An 18,610-nucleotide genomic window follows, 5' to 3' on the forward strand; every position below is an offset into this window, starting at 1 on the left:
TTGTATATAGAGGTTACACAACGAGTGGTTGTTGTATATAGAGGTTACACAAGGAGTGGTTGTTGTATATAGAGGTTACACAACGAGTGGTTGTTGTATATAGAGGTTACACAACGATTGGTTGTTGTATATAGAGGTTACACAACGAGTGGTTGTTATATATAGAGGTTACACAACGGGTGGTTGTTATATATAGAGGTTACACAACGAGTGGTTGTTGTATATAGAGGTTACACAACGAGTGGTTGTTGTATATAGAGGTTACACAACGAGTGGTTGTTGTATATAGAGGTTACACAACGAGTGGTTGTTGTATATAGAGGTTACACAACGAGTGGTTGTTGTATATAGAGGTTACACAACGAGTGGTTGTTGTATATAGAGGTTACACAATAAGTGGTTGTTGTATATAGAGGTTACACAACGAGTGGTTGTTGTATATAGAGGTTATACAACGAGTGGTTGTTATATAGAGGTTACACAACGATTGGTTGTTGTATATAGAGGTTACACAACGATTGGTTGTTGTATATAGAGGTTACACAACGAGTGGTTGTTGTATATAGAGGTTACACAACGAGTGGTTGTTATATAGAGGTTACACAACGAGTGGTTGTTATATAGAGGTTACACAACGATTGGTTGTTGTATATAGAGGTTACACAAGAAGTGGTTGTTGTATATAGAGGTTACACATTGAGTGGTTGTTGTATGTAGAGGTTACACAACGAGTGGTTGTTGTAGATAGAGGTTACACAACGAGTGGTTGTATATAGAGGTTACACAATAAGTGGTTGTTGTATATAGAGGTTATACAACGAGTGGTTGTTATATAGAGGTTACACAACGAGTGGTTGTTGTATATAGAGGTTACACAACGAGTGGTTGTTGTATATAGAAGTTACACAACGAGTGGTTGTTATATAGAGGTTACACAACGATTGGTTGTTGTATATAGAGGTTACACAACGAGTGGTTGTAGTATATAGAGGTTACACAACGAGTGGTTGTTATATAGAGGTTACACAACGAGTGGTTGTTATATAGAGGTTACACAACGATTGGTTGTTGTATATAGAGGTTACACAACGAGTGGTTGTTGTATATAGAGGTTACACAACGAGTGGTTGTTGTATATAGAGGTTACACAACGAGTGGTTGTTGTATATAGAGGTTACACAACGAGTGGTTGTTGTATATAGAAGTTACACAACGAGTGGTTGTTATATAGAGGTTACACAACGATTGGTTGTTGTATATAGAGGTTACACAACGAGTGGTTGTTGTATATAGAGGTTACACAACGAGTGGTTGTTATATAGAGGTTACACAACGAGTGGTTGTTATATAGAGGTTACACAACGATTGGTTGTTGTATATAGAGGTTACACAACGAGTGGTTGTTATATAGAGGTTACACAACGGTTGGTTGTTGTATATAGAGGTTACCCAACGAGTGGTTGTTGTATATAGAGGTTACACAACGAGTGGTTGTTGTATATAGGGGTTACACAATGAGTGGTTGTTGTATATAGAGAATACACAACGAGTGGTTGTTGTATAGAGATGTTACACAACGGGTGGTTGTTGTATATAGAGGTTACACAATGAGTGGTTGTTATATAGAGGTTACACAACGAGTGGTTGTTATATATAGAGGTTACACAACGAGTGGTTGTTGTATATAGAAGTTACACAACGAGTGGTTGTTGTATATAGAGGTTACACAATGAGTGGTTGTTATATAGAGGTTACACAACGAGTGGTTGTTATATAGAGGTTACACAACGAGTGGTTGTTATATATAGAGGTTACACAATGAGTGGTTGTTGTATGTAGAGGTTACACAATGAGTGGTTGTTGTATATAGTCGTTACATAACGAGTGGCTGTATATAGAGGTTACACAATGAGTGGTTGTTGTATATATATATACACGAGTGGTTGTTGTATATAGAGGTTACACAACGAGTGGTTGTTGTATATAGAGGTTACACAACGAGTGGTTGTTGTATATAGAGGTTACACAACGAGTGGTTGTTGTATATAGAGGTTACACAACGAGTGGTTGTTGTATATAGAGGTTACACAACGAGTGGTTGTTGTATAAAGAGTTTACAGGAGTGGTTGTTGTATATAGAAGTTACACAACGAGTGGTTGTTGTGTATAGAGGTTACACAATGAGTGGTTGTTGTATATAGAGGTGACACAACGAGTGGTTGTTGTATAAATTTTCGTTTCTCGAGTAAATGTTTTTCAAGAGTTACAAAAAAAAAAAAAAAAAACACGAGAAAAACATACCACCGGAGAGGAAATTCCTGTCTTTTTTATTTTTTTTTGAGTTTTCAATTACAATAAATGTATCATAGATATCAGTTTTGTGATCAACGGAATCTTACATTCGTGACACTGTCTCGTTAAGTAACTCGATAGGCACGTGACCTATAGACACGTGACGTATTAAATTGTTTCTTTCCAAAAAATATATCCACTCGTGTTTGGTCCTCTTCATTACGATAAACATCTGGATTTCGGGGACGTGACTGAATATACAATGGTCCAGGTATTGTTAGCTTGACTCACTAATTACAGAAAACATTCCTAATCCAGTCATGTGTAAATTTACAAAAGGTCCATTTTTGTTAGCTTGACTACCTAAATACAGAAAACATTCTGTCTGTAGTCATATCAATGCTGTCATATAAACAACACAGTTAAACATTATTGAGAATAGATACGAGTCGAGAAAACTAAACATCATATAAAGTGTTTTATCTCCACCACAGTAGAATGATGTGACTTGGTACAGACCTCTCAATTAACATTTCCCCGTTTTCAGTTTTACATCATCTTCGTTTCAATTGAGAATAGACAGAACTCGGACTTAATTATTCTGAATTAACAATATTTATTTTGATTTCTTGTAGGAGTTTAGGAGTTGGTGATGAATAGACTATCAGATCAGCATTTTGACCTATTTAAGATCGATGTAATTTTCATTTAAACATATATTATTAATGACAGAAAGCCATTCATTAAGGACCGACTACCATTCAGGGCGACATTACGAACGTTCCGCCGTGTGCCAATGTTTCGGGAATCTCTATAAAAATCATCACGTGCATTTAAACATCTGTTATTGTTAATGAATAACTTCCTGGTCAACTCCCAAATATTCTGTTCTATATATAGTAACAGAATGTCACACGTCCTACCAATTGGTCTGTAATCACACCAACCTTTGCCAAGTCGCCATTGATGACTTCGTTTGACGATTGTTTCCCTCCATTGGACACATTGTAAAGATTCTCAGGGAAATAATAGTTTCAATGAGACAAAGAATTACAAAGCACGAGAATCGCCATTATCTAAGTACTAATGTTTAGGTTTAAAAAATGTGCTCACCTGACAAGTTAGTGTCGGTTTTTTTCCTGGTTAACTCGATATTTTTACATACCGACATCATATTGATGGGAAAATATAATACTTAATTATCATTTTATAATACTTAATTATCATTTTTGATATTTCTATCATGAGTAAAGGACACACAGTCCTGTTACGTTCTGTGTTATAAGGCGTCTACTAGATATCCGTCTTCATATGACCCTGGCTGTCGGTGTCTCCTTGACTCCCGTCCTCATATGACCCTGGCTGTTTGTGTCTCCTTGGCTCCCGTCCTCATATGACCCTGGCTGTGTGTGTCTCCTTGACTCCCGTCCTCATATGACTGGCTGTGTCTGTCTCCTTGACTCCCGTCCTCATATGACCCTGGCTGTGTGTGTCTCCTTGACTCCCGTCCTCATATGACCCTGGCTGTTTGTGTCTCCTTGACTCCCGTCCTCATATGACCCTGGCTGTCGGTGTCTCCTTGACACCTATCCTCATATGACCCTGGCTGTCGGTGTCTCCTTGACACCTATCCTCATATGACCCTGGCTGTCGGTGTCTCCTTGACTCCCGTCCTCATATGACCCTGGCTGTTTGTGTCTCCTTGGCTCCCGTCCTCATATGACCCTGGCTGTCGGTGTCTCCTTGACACCTATCCTCATATGACCCTGGCTGTTTGTGTCTCCTTGACTCCCGTCCTCATATGACCCTAGCTGTTTGTGTCTCCTTGACACCCGTCCTCATATGACCCTGGCTGTTGGTGTCTCCTTGACTCCCGTCCTCATATGACCCTGGCTGTTTGTGTCTCCTTGACTCCCGTCCTCATATGACCCTAGCTGTTGGTGTCTCCTTGACAACAGTCCTCATATGACCCTGGCTGTTGGTGTCTCCTTGACACCCGTCCTCATATGACCCTAGCTGTTGGTGTCTCCTTGATACCTGTCCTCATATAACCCTGGCTGTTTGTGTCTCCTTGACTCCCGTCCTCATATGACCCTGGCTGTCGGTGTCTCCTTGACACCTATCCTCATATGACCCTGGCTGTTTGTGTCTCCTTGACTCCCGTCCTCATATGACCCTGGCTGTTGGTGTCTCCTTGACTCCCGTCCTCATATGACCCTAGCTGTTGGTGTCTCCTTGATACCTGTCCTCATATGACCCTGGCTGTTTGTGTCTCCTTGACTCCCGTCCTCATATGACCCTGGCTGTTTGTGTCTCCTTGACAACCGTTCTCATATGACCCTGGCTGTCGGTGTCTCCTTGACACCTATCCTCATATGACCCTAGCTGTTTGTGTCTCCTTGACAGCCGTCCACATATGACCCTGGCTGTCGGTGTCTCCTTGACACCTATCCTCATATGACCCTGGCTGTTTGTGTCTCCTTGACAGCCGTCCACATATGACCTTGGCTGTTGCGTTAAACCCATCGAGCAAAAACAAACAGAAAATCGTCCGTCGTCGATATTTCATCTATTGACATATCACAATATCACGACTCTGTTCTTTACGAATGTTGTTAATAATCTATTTTGTTGATCAATTAACATATTTTCATCAGCAAAAGATAACAGCAAAATTCGGTGTTGAACTATTGTTGAAGACATGTTTATTTAAGTACTGATGCCGTGATAACGAGTTGAAGAACAATTTATCCTTAAAAGAACGCGCATTAAATGTATGTTTTTATTCGATGTTTCATAAAATCAAATTGTAACTGTGTATTTTGTCGTTATATCAATCAAGCGTTACTGGTATTTCATATTGCGTAATAAACAACATTCCTTAACTAGCTTTGTCGATATAATACGGGCGTGTTTCCTTAAAATGAGACAACCGAGGATATTTTTAGAATCATTGCTTTTTAATAAAACCCTGAAACGTGGCTGAACATGTGTCTAGATAAAAGTGTACCTATATATGGCTAAGATTATTCCGACTCATCGACATTCATCAATACCTTACTCGTTTGTAATGAATATGACCTACTTTTGACCCTTGTATTTCCAGCCTTGTCACTGTGTTCCACTGGTATCAGATTACAAATATGAGGATCATAACAACATACTCGTGGTAGTACATGTGAGGATCATTACAATGTTTGTGTTCTCTGTCTACGTAAACAAATACTCCTGGTAATATTCATTGTGACCCATCAACACAAAGGGTCATTAGGACCAATATCCTGTAAATTAAGGAGCTTTAACTACAAAACTACAAACGACTGTAAAGACAAAGCAATAACACCCTAGATCACGTGATAGATAGACTACACACAAGACTTTGGTTAGTAAAACTACCATCTGTCTAGTCGGCCAGGACTCTTCGGGGTATTCATAGTGAGGAAATCTAGAGGGAAAGTCGAATAAAACAAAAAACACCAGAAACAGGTAAAAGAAACTGTAAAAGGTGTGAATGAAACAGGTACTCTACTGTAAAAAGGTGTGAATCATCTCCGTTATAAAAAGAAAAATGTCAAAAATAAAACTTTCTGTAAATTACAAACTATTATCAGCAGAATACGCGTGGCCACACTGTGTACATTTAATTACACACCAACAATAACATATTGTTCTACACATTTTCTCACGACTGTTGATGGTCAATAAGTCCGGCAGGATGGTTCATATATCAATGGAGTTATGCGCCTTTTAGTCAAATCATGAAAGTGTGTATATAGGCAGGACATCTGAATTGAATAAGATATGGGACCAAGCCCTTTTTCCAAAATTTGCCGCCAAAACCAATATAGCTATCAAATCCAGGATGGCTGCCATGTATATGGTGAGTTTTAGATGTCGTCAAAAGTTTGCATATATTTTACTTTTTCTAAACAATATATGAACAGAAACCAACAAGGTTATTTCTTAATCAAACAATCATGCTGACAAGATGGCCGCCATATACAATATGGCTGCCAAATTCAAGATGGCTGTCATATACCTGCCAAATTTTGAATTTCGTTAATGGTATACAATTTTTACAAGTTGTACAATTTTGGCATATTAAGTAATGGAATTGATCAAATTAATTAACAGTTAATTATAAAACAGTCATGCTAATTATAGTTTAAATAGTAATTACTTGATGCAAAAACGAAGATGGCCTCCTTTTCTTACGATTGTATAAATATACTATGGTAAATACATAACGAACACCATCTATCGGCTTCCTTGTATGAAACAGTTCGGCTTTATTTTACTTTCATTTTCTACAGTTCTCCTATTCTTATGTCTGGTATTTTATTCATTAGTTGAAGCATATCCTGCTTAGTACACAGCTCTATTTGCATGCCCCATCAGATCTGTAGATGTTGAAGGTAACCTTTCCTTTGTCTTGTCTTTCTTGGTAAATCAATCCTCACGTGCTTCATTGATACACTGATATTTACTTGTACGGCCGTACATAATGATGACAAACAGTACCTGTACGGCCGTACATAATGATGACAAACAGTACATGTACGGCCATACATAATGATGACAAACAGTACATGTACGGCCATACATAATGATGACAAACAGTACCGGTACCTGTACGGCCATACATAATGATGACAAACAGTACCAGTACTTGTACGGCCATACATCAGGATGACAAACAGTACCGGTACCTGTACGGCCATACATAATGATGACAAACAGTACCAGTACCTGTACGGACATACATAATGATGACAAACAGTACCGGTACCTGTACGGCCATACATAATGATGACAAACAGTACCGGTACCTGTACGGCCATACATAATGATGACAAACAGTACCGGTACCTGTACGGCCGTACATAATGACGACAAACAGTACCAGTACCTGTACGGCCGTACATAATGACGACAAACAGTACCAGTACCTGTACGGCCATACATAATGATGACAAACAGTACCGGTTCCTGTACGACCATACATAATGATGACAAACAGTACCAGTACCTGTACGGACATACATAATGATGACAAACAGTACCGGTACCTGTACGGCCATACATAATGATGACAAACAGTACCAGTACCTGTACGGCCATACATAATGATGACAAACAGTACCGGTTCCTGTACGGCCATACATAATGATGACAAACAGTACCGGTACCTGTACGGCATACATAATGATGACAATCAGTACCAGTACCTGTACGGCCATACATAATGATGACAAACAGTACCGGTACCTGTACGGCCATACATAATGATGACAAACAGTACCAGTACTTGTACGGCCATACATAATGATGACAAACAGTACCGGTACCTGTACGGCCATACATAATGATGACAAACAGTACCAGTACCTGTACGGCCACACATATTGATGACAAACAGTACCAGTACTTGTACGGCCATACATACTCATGACAAACAGTACCAGTACCTGTACGGCCATACATAATGATGACAAACAGTACCAGTACCTGTACGGCCATACATAATGATGACAAACAGTACTTGTACGGCCATACATAATGATGACAAACAGTACAAGTACATGTACGGCCATACATAATGATGACAAACAGTACAAGTACCTGTACGGCCATACATAATGATGACAAACAGTACCGGTACCTGTACGGCCATACATAATGATGACAAACAGTACCAGTACCTGTACGGCCATACATAATGATGACAAACAGTACCAGTACTTGTACGGACATACATAATGATGACAAACAGTACCAGTACCTGTACGGACATACATAATGATGACAAACAGTACCGGTACCTGTACGGCCATACATAATGATGACAAACAGTACCAGTACCTGTACGGCCATACATAATGATGACAAACAGTACCAGTACTTGTACGGCCATACATAATGATGACAAACAGTACCAGTACCTGTACGGCCATACATAATGTTGACAAACAGTACCGGTACCTGTACGGCCATACATAATGATGACAAACAGTACCAGTACCTGTACGGCCATACATAATGATGACAAACAGTACCAGTACCTGTACGGCCATACATAATGATGACAAACAGTACCAGTACTTGTACGGCCATACATAATGATGACAAACAGTACCAGTACCTGTACGGCCATACATAATGATGACAAACAGTACCAGTACCTGTACGGCCATACATAATGATGACAAACAGTACTTGTACGGCCATACATAATAATGACATACAGTACCTGTACGGCCATACATAATGATGACAAACAGTACCTGTACGGCCATACATAATGATGACAAACAGTACCAGTACTTGTACGGCCATACATAATGATGACAAACAGTACCAGTACCTGTACGGCCATACATAATGATGACAAACAGTACCGGTACCTGTACGGCCATACATAATGATGACAAACAGTACCAGTACTTGTACGGCCATACATAATGATGACAAACAGTACCGGTACCTGTACGGCCATACATAATGATGACAAACAGTACCAGTACTTGTACGGCCATACATAATGATGACAAACAGTACCAGTACCTGTACGGCCATACATAATGATGACAAACAGTACCGGTACCTGTACGGCCATACATAATGATGACAAACAGTACCAGTACCTGTACGGCAATACATAATGATGACAAACAGTACCAGTACCTGTACGGCCATACATAATGATGACAAACAGTACTAGTACCTGTACGGCCATACATAATGATGACAAACAGTACCAGTACTTGTACGGCCATACATAATGATGACAAACAGTACCGGTACCTGTACGGCCATACATAATGATGACAAACAGTACCGGTACCTGTACGGCCATACATAATGATGACAAACAGTACCAGTACCTGTACGGCAATACATAATGATGACAAACAGTACCAGTACCTGTACGGCCATACATAATGATGACAAACAGTACCGGTACCTGTACGGCCATACATAATGATGACAAACAGTACCGGTACCTGTACGGCCATACATAATGATGACAAACAGTACCAGTACTTGTACGGCCATACATAATGATGGCAAACAGTACCGGTACCTGTACGGCCATACATAATGATGACAAACAGTACCAGTACTTGTACGGCCATACATAATGATGACAAACAGTACCGGTACCTGTACGGCCATACATAATGATGACAAACAGTACCAGTACCTGTACGGACATACATAATGATGACAAACAGTACCGGTACCTGTACGGCCATACATAATGATGACAAACAGTACTTGTACGGCCATACATAATGATGACAAACAGTACTTGTACGGCCATACATAATGATGACAAACAGTACCAGTACCTGTACGGCCATACATAATGATGACAAACAGTACCAGTACTTGCACGGCCATACATAATGTTGACAAACAGTACCAGTACCTGTACGGCCATACATAATGATGACAAACAGTACCGGTACCTGTACGGCCATACATAATGATGACAAACAGTACCAGTACTTGCACGGCCATACATAATGTTGACAAACAGTACCAGTACCTGTACGGCCATACATAATGATCACAAACAGTACCGGTACCTGTACGGCCATACATAATGATCACAAACAGTACCAGTACCTGTACGTCCATACATAATGATGACAAACAGTACCAGTACCTGTACGGCCATACATAATGATGACAAACAGTACCAGTACCTGTACGGCCATACATAATGACGACAAACAGTACCAGTACCTGTACGGCCGTACATAATGATGACAAACAGTACCGGTACCTGTACGGCCATACATAACTATGACAAACAGTACCAGTACTTGTACGGCCATACATAATGATGACAAACAGTACCGGTACCTGTACGGCCATACATAATGATGACAAACAGTACCAGTACCTGTACGGCCATACATAATGATGACAAACAGTACCAGTACCTGTACGGCCATACATAATGATGACAAACAGTACCGGTACCTGTACGGCCGTACATAATGACGACAAACAGTACCAGTACCTGTACGGCCGTACATAATGACGACAAACAGTACCAGTACCTGTACGGCCATACATAATGATGACAAACAGTACCGGTTCCTGTACGACCATACATAATGATGACAAACAGTACCAGTACCTGTACGGACATACATAATGATGACAAACAGTACCGGTTCCTGTACGGCCATACATAATGATGACAAACAGTACCGGTACCTGTACGGCCATACATAATGATGACAAACAGTACCAGTACCTGTACGGACATACATAATGATGACAAACAGTACCGGTTCCTGTACGACCATACATAATGATGACAAACAGTACCAGTACCTGTACGGACATACATAATGATGACAAACAGTACCGGTTCCTGTACGGCCATACATAATGATGACAAACAGTACCGGTACCTGTACGGCCATACATAATGATGACAAACAGTACCAGTACCTGTACGGCCATACATAATGATGACAATCAGTACCAATACCTGTACGGCCATACATAATGATGACAAACAGTACCAGTACTTGTACGGCCATACATAATGATGACAAACAGTACCGGTACCTGTACGGCCATACATAATGATGACAAACAGTACCGGTACCTGTACGGCCATACATAATGATGACAAACAGTACAAGTACATGTACGGCCATACATAATGATGACAAACAGTACCAGTACCTGTACGGCCATACATAATGATGACAAACAGTACCGGTACCTGTACGGCCATACATAATGATGACAAACAGTACCAGTACTTGTACGGACATACATAATGATGACAAACAGTACAAGTACATGTACGGCCATACATAATGATGACAAACAGTACCAGTACCTGTACGGCCATACATAATGATGACAAACAGTACAAGTACATGTACGGCCATACATAATGACGACAAACAGTACCGGTACCTGTACGGCCATACATAATGATGACAAACAGTACATGTACGGCCATACATAATGATGACAAACAGTACCAGTATCTGTACGGCCATACATAATGATGACAAACAGTACCAGTACCTGTACGGCCATACATAATGATGACAAACAGTACATGTACGGCCATACATAATGATGACAAACAGTACCAGTACCTGTACGGCCATACATAATGATGACAAACAGTACCAGTACCTGTACGGCCATACATAATGATGACAAACAGTACCAGTACCTGTATGGTATCACCTATTACAAGGGATGATATGTGTTTGTACGGAATTCAATGCAATACTACTCCAGTAGTGAACAGGTATTTACGTACCATCGAATGTCGCACATTTTTTTCTTCAAATCTATTATAGGCAGCATTCCCAATGTATGTTACAACGTAAGAATTCTGTCGTATGAAACTGAAATGCCCATTTTAAAAATTATTTCAACTTTCCCCCTTTTCGTGTTTCTGCGTGCTGTTTCATACCTAGATACACTGGTAACGGTGGCACTATTTCTGTTGAATGGGAGTTGGCAGTTGACCCAACACGACGACAAATTGAAAGGTTGAAAAGCAAAAGTTGTGTTATAGCGAGAGAGGCTTGTGACCTGTTACTCGTCTGGTTATTGATGTTTGAACCTTTAAGAATCATTTAAAATAATATCATAAGTGACTGTGGCACAGAATTTTCTGATCATTTCTCGTGAAACCTTCTCCTCGATCTCATAACATCACTTCGTATGATGTTAGTTGTCTTTGACGAGATTAGGGCTTATTCATCAGAATTATTCCAGCGTGCTATCTGAAACACAGCAAGACCTCTACACTTGTGAGCATTTATGGATGGAAAGTGATCTAAACTTCTTTTCTTTGAGTCAGTAGAAGGTATGCTGCTCTCGTTTTACAAGTTATTAAAAAGTCGTGAAGTATATACATGTATGGAGACAACTTTGGATAGCCTTAAACATGGAACAAGGTCGTTGTTTTCTCCTAAAGTTTCCATTATAAATGTTCTGCCGGGGCAATGCCCTGGAATCTGTTTTTGTCACATCAGTGTTTTTACTGTTGTTGACGTCTTCAGCTCTTCGATGAAATGTTGCCGAGCAGTTAAAACGATGTGTTGAGTCTTGTGCCTCAAATCTGCCGAACTAAGCTTCACCACGCGCCTTGTAATAAAGTAGCCACCTGTCGAATACGTCAACAGTGAATGTTTCTATGTAAGGTCCTGTATGTGTGATTTCTCTGTCAGCTTTGGAGTTAAAGGGTTCTATAGCCTTCTCAGTTTCTGTGGGTATTATCCTGAACATTTTCATTTTTTTTTAATTGTCCTTTAGTTGTATCGGTTGGAGCTTTGTGCCATTAAGCTGGTCTGTATATGTTTAATTGTATTTCGCTCTATGTATTGTTTTATTCCTTTTTATACGCTAGCCTGTCAAAATTTATGATTTCTGGCAAGGAGTTCAGTTCCTGAAATGCCTCTACATGCTGTGCTATTGTCTTATAAACATAACTAGCTTCAATGTATTTTCTCTTTACGCTTATAATGCATCTTTGCGGCTCTCTTGTTTGTTGACATAAACAACATTTACCCGAGTCATTTTTCATTACTGATGATGGCTTGAGTACTGCTTTAATCTACCACTGAAAAGAATCCACATCTATAAATGATTTCCTTTTACTGTCTTTTGTCAGTCATTACAGATAATTCAGCCCCGACATAAAAGACAAAATCAACAATTAGTAACGATGTGTACAAGTTTTTACTATATACCATACATAATAAATATGTAACAGTCAATATCTTACGGATTTGTCAAAAATGGCGGCCATCTTGGAATTTTTTTATTGGCTCCATATCAAAAATCAATTAATACCACTTACAATCATGCCAAGTTTCATGCTTTTAATAAAAATCCCTCAGTAATATCACCATTCTGTTAGACTAATTACACTCCATTCAACATTAGCTAACGATTAACTATGGGACTGACTCTCCACTAAATACGATTGCGTGAGGTTTGTTTGACCTGTTCCTGCTTAGTAAAGTTTTACCATGAACTATTCATTGATCATACGTATATATAGTTGTAAGGTACACATTTGATAATATTTTATTACTGTGGTCTACTTCCTGGTTCACCGTGCCAAACCTTAAAATCATAAACATATTTCTTTTCTTGTTTTAGAAAATCTAACCCGTCAGGTAGAATGCTACGATATGATTTGACGAGACATACTATGGTAATTTAGTGAAATAGACATACACGCTGTAGACAAAGGTCAGTTATACGTCGTACCTCCCGATCACAGATGTCTTCTTAATACGGAAAACCACAGTTCCGTCACAAAAATGACTGACGATATTAAAATATATTTACAAGCTTCTTAATAAGATTTTGGTTTTCCTAATAAACGTATCTAAGATTGTATACATTAATGCTCTTAAATCATTTTGTTATAACTTGGTTTTATCAATAAATAAATAAGAGCAGTAATATGTTTGGTATTTTGTAGCGAATGTAATATAGACATTTTATATCATTACGAGAAGGAGAACAATTTATTTTATATACTCCATTTCAAAAAATGTTATTGTCAACACAAACAATATAAAACAAAATATGTTTTACATAGAAAATAGACATAGTCTTCATTAGTCCTCTCCAGTTTGATAAAATATAAAGCAAAAGTATTTTGTGGTAGGAAAATGATATAAGTTCATTATCTAAAATTGGATATAATCAACGAAACCACATTCTCACTTACTCTCATACTACCAAGTATCGATGATGTATTTTAATGGATAGAATTTTGTTTTATGTGCACTCAGGATCAGGTTTATTTTCAGCTACAATGCGACATCAAACATACTGTATGTATTTTATTTTTAATTTCCTTTGTTCACAAAATAGTACGGAAGCCGAATAGGACCAATGAAAAAAATTAAACTTACTTGGTATCATTAAAAAATAAATAGAAAATCTCGTATATACGAGTTTCTTTCTCGTATATACGAGTTTATTTCTCGTATATACCAGTTTCTTTCTCGTATATACGAGTTTCTTTCTCATATATACGAGTTTATTTCTCGTATATACAAGTTTCTTTCTCGTATATACGAGTTTATTTCTCGTATATACCAGTTTATTTCTCGTATAAACGAGAATATTTCTCGTATATACGAGTTTATTTCTCGTATATACCAGTTTCTTTCTCGTATATACAAGTTTATTTCTCGTATATACGAGTTTATTTCTCGTATATACGAGTTTATTTCTCGTATATACGAGAATATTTCTCGTATATACGAGTTTATTTCTCGTATATACCAGTTTCTTTCTCGTATATACGAGTTTGTTTCTCGTATATACGAGTTTATTTCTCGTATATACCAGTTTATTTCTCGTATATACGAGAATATTTCTCGTATATACGAGAATATTTCTCGTATATACGAGTTTATTTCTCGTATATACCAGTTTCTTTCTCGTATATACGAGTTTATTTCTCGTATATACGAGTTTCTTTCTCGTATATACGAGTTTATTTCTCGTATATACCAGTTTATTTCTCGTATATACGAGTTTCTTTCTCGTATATACGAGATTATTTCTCGTATATACGAGTTTCTTTCTCGTATATACGAGTTTATTTCTCGTATATACGAGTTTATTTCTCGTATATATCAGTTTCTTTCTCGTATATACGAGTTTATTTCTCGTATATACGAGATTATTTCTCGTATATACGACTTTATTTCTCGTATATACGGGATTATTTCTGGTTTGAACTATCTAACTTGCGAGTTCTTTTTTCTCGTTATCGCGATATGGAAATTCGGTTATCACCAAATTTACATAATTAAGTCACATAACAACTTAACTGATATAATGAAAACGATATCATGATATAGAAGCTTCATTTAAGTCGCTAGTGTGATATATAAAAGTTGCGAAGACAACTTTTAAGTAGGTTGTTCGTCATAATAAGCTAGTGTACCCGGAACGATTTGCTATATTTAGCTTATAATTTAGGATGAAACTAAAAATGCTGAAAGTGCGACTTTTATGACGACTTTAGTTTTAGAGTTATTGCGATTTTTCTCGAAAACACACCTGAAGCCCAAAGTCGTTGACCTCGTTTCGGTAACCTATGACCTGTGACGTCACAGGTTTAAAGGAATCAGAGCCGCCAGAAAGAAAATATATAGAATCAAACGTGAACACGTGCCTGCAATTTATAAAAAATTAGACCAAAATCTTGTAAGTGCTGGATAAACGTTTTGAGTAATATTTGTGAATAAGTTAATAACAAGTGCTACCGAAACCAGGGACATAATTTTCTTTTAAAACTGACAGTATACAACTTGTAACATCTTACTTATTTTCTATTATAACGGGCCAAATACGACGAGTATCATCTTATAACGTGCCGTATATAGCATGTATAACGTTAGAATAATGTTCTATTATAACGGGCCGTATATAGCATGTATAACGTTAGAATAATGTTCTATTATAACGGGTCGTATATAACATGTATAACGTTAGAATAATGTTCTATTATAACGGGCCGTTACAACATATGTAACGACTTACATTAATATTATATCCTCTATTATGAGGTTTGTTGCACACAAATATTTATTTCGCTTATAATACTTCTAGTAATAGAAGTTTAAAATGCAATTCATACATGATGTGAAATAAATGCTGAAGAATTTGAATTCTTACTAGCCAAAACAGCAATGGATACGTTGGAAATCCACTTGAAGAATTGTTTAAAATTGATCTGTATCTGTAGAAGTACGTTGTAGGTTCCAACACTGGTTTTGATACGGGAGAGATTAAGTCTATTGTAGATCACACTATGAATCTATATAATACAATACATAACTTTACTGTACGTGTGTATCGTCTTGTCACACAAACCAGAGTATCCAGAACTGTTGTTTTGTTGGTATGTTTATTTGAATATTAATTTGCGAATAAAATGACATGTTTTTTTAAAAATCACGATAGTTGGGTTTCTGTGTTGGTTGCTGTTTTGTATGGATAGAACTTTTATATAAGTAAATTAATCTAGACATACAATGTATATAATTTATAAATTGAAAAGCATTTTTTTAAATATAAGAACTAGTGTTGGAAGGAATGATTATATTTATATCAGTAGGCAAGTCACTGACACCATATAATAAAACATCATCAGTAATCACTCTGTGTTTCCTGTTAGATAAGTAAGCTTTACTCGAATAATTCTGTTTTTACGCCATTTTTTTTTTTTTTTACATTTCTTTTGAATTCTATTGTAAATAACACGTTGATTGACAGTTGAGTCTACCGGTTGACACCCAGACTGGTTTTCACTTAACATGTCATATTTCATTTTATATTTATAAGTATATTAAAACATATTCTTTCTGACCTTTTGATAAAGTAGAAGTAATCGTTATGGGTCTGTAACTTTAATATCACCATTACCTGTATGTAGAACATTTACATAAGCGGCCTGAAGAATGTCAGGAATTTCGCCTTTATATAGTATCAGATTCAATGATGACGTGAGAGGATAAATTAGTGACGTTGATAATTTTTAATGATCGGTGTAAAAATCCATCAGGACCAGCAGGTTTATATCTTGTTCAGTAATGATTATTTCAGAAAACTCATAAGGCCTAAGGGGAGGTAACTCGGGAAGATTGGAGTGAGCATTGTCAGATATAATCGAGGTGAAGAAATAATTAAAGGCCGTAGCGGTGTCAAGAGGATAGACAAGTATTTTATCATTAAAGTTAAGTAGACTTAAAGTAGGTTAGTATTATTGAACTAGTGTTAGTATTATTGAACTGGTGTTAGTATTGAACTAGTGTTAGTATTATTGAACTAGTGTTAGTATTATTGAACTAGTGTTAGTATTATTGAACTAGTGTTAGTATTATTGAACTAGTGTTAGTATTATTGAACTAGTGTTAGTATTGAACTAGTGTTAGTATTATTGAACTAGAGTTAGTATTGAACTAGTGTTAGTATTATTGAACTGGTGTTAGTATTGAACTAGTGTTAGTATTATTGAACTAGTGTTAGTATTATTGAACTAGTGTTAGTATTATTGAACTAGTGTTAGTATTATTGAACTAGTGTTAGTATTGAACTAGTGTTAGTATTATTGAACTAGTGTTAGTATTGAACTAGTGTTAGTATTATTGAACTGGTGTTAGTATTATTGAACTAGTGTTAGTATTATTGAACTAGTGTTAGTATTATTGAACTAGTGTTAGTATTATTGAACTAGTGTTAGTATTGAACTAGTGTTAGTATTATTGAACTGGTGTTAGTATTATTGAACTAGTGTTAGTATTATTGAACTAGTGTTAGTATTGAACTAGTGTTAGTATTGAACTAGTGTTAGTATTGAACTAGTGTTAGTATTATTGAACTAGTGTTAGTATTATTGAACTAGTGTTAGTATTGAACTAGTGTTAGTATTATTGAACTAGTGTTAGTATTGAACTAGTGTTAGTATTATTGAACTAGTGTTAGTATTATTGAACTAGTGTTAGTATTATTGAACTAGTGTTAGTATTATTGAACTGGTGTTAGTATTATTGAACTAGTGTTAGTATTATTGAACTAGTGTTAGTATTATTGAACTAGTGTTAGTATTATTGAACTGGTGTTAGTATTATTGAACTAGTGTTAGTATTATTGAACTGGTGTTAGTATTATTGAACTGGTGTTAGTATTGAACTAGTGTTAGTATTATTGAACTAGTGTTAGTATTATTGAACTAGTGTTAGTATTATTGAACTAGTGTTAGTATTATTGAACTGGTGTTAGTATTGAACTAGTGTTAGTATTATTGAAATAGTATTAGTATTGAACTAGTGTTAGTATTATTGAACTAGTGTTAGTATTATTGAACTAGTGTTAGTATTATTGAACTGGTGTTAGTATTATTGAACTGGTGTTAGTATTGAACTAGTGTTAGTATTATTGAACTAGTGTTAGTATTATTGAACTAGTGTTAGTATTATTGAACTGGTGTTAGTATTATTGAACTAGTGTTAGTATTGAACTAGTGTTAGTATTATTGAACTAGTGTTAGTATTGAACTAGTGTTAGTATTATTGAACTGGTGTTAGTATTATTGAACTAGTGTTAGTATTATTGAACTAGTGTTAGTATTATTGAAATAGTTTAGTATTATTGAACTAGAGTTAGTATTATTGAACTAGTATTAGTATTGAACTGGTGTTAGTATTATTGAACTAGTGTTAGTATTGAACTAGTGTTAGTATTATTGAACTAGTGCTAGTATTATTCATTTCAGTTATTA

This window comes from Pecten maximus, chromosome 13 (genome assembly GCF_902652985.1).
Source record: "Pecten maximus chromosome 13, xPecMax1.1, whole genome shotgun sequence".
Lineage (NCBI taxonomy): Eukaryota > Metazoa > Mollusca > Bivalvia > Pectinida > Pectinidae > Pecten > Pecten maximus.